The following is a 738-nucleotide window of genomic DNA, read 5'->3' on the forward strand; positions in this document are numbered from 1 at the left end:
ATCAATACAGTCATCGAGTGCCTTATCGAGACCATGTCTTCCCAAGATCTTTTTCTTCGGATGTTGATACATATTGGCATCTCTTGATCCATCAAGAGTCCATGTAAATCCGGAATGAACACGCAAAGGCATAATTCACCATATCCCTTCCAAATCAAGTAGAGTTCATGTGCGTTTCAATACATTTAGCAAACGCATGCTCCTGTGGTTTGGAGCCACTTGATTCGGATGAATGAAGTCCGTTTAAGATCTTCATGTATATCTCTGATCCCATAGAGATGTTATTATGACCACATTCATAGGCTGCATGTTCAGTTATTCGGAACTACCAAACTGACAAAGTAGTGGAATGCAATGACATCCATTACGAGAGCATATCTCATCGTAGTCAATCCTAGTGCGTGTTAGTGAGAGACCTTGCGCCATAAGGTGAGTCTAAGCTCTTGTTCTCACTACGCTATCTAACAAAGGTATAGTTGATAGGGTTTAACTTGCGGTGTCGGCATCACTTGCCCAAGGACCTATCTCTTTGTTAATGCTGGATCTCATCTTTCCATTAGGCCAATCAACTAAGTTGATATCCATCAACGAAGGGTGGTTCGATAATAGACTCATTATCTCACGTCCTCATGTACACTAGTGTAATACTTGTAGAGATCTCTATATGGATTGGTTTTGACATTGAGGCGTCCCCCAACGATAATCACAATTCAGACTTCATGAGACGGATTTGAGTAT

The sequence above is a fragment of the Fragaria vesca genome, linkage group LG3 (assembly GCF_000184155.1).
Source record: "Fragaria vesca subsp. vesca linkage group LG3, FraVesHawaii_1.0, whole genome shotgun sequence".
Lineage (NCBI taxonomy): Eukaryota > Viridiplantae > Streptophyta > Magnoliopsida > Rosales > Rosaceae > Fragaria > Fragaria vesca.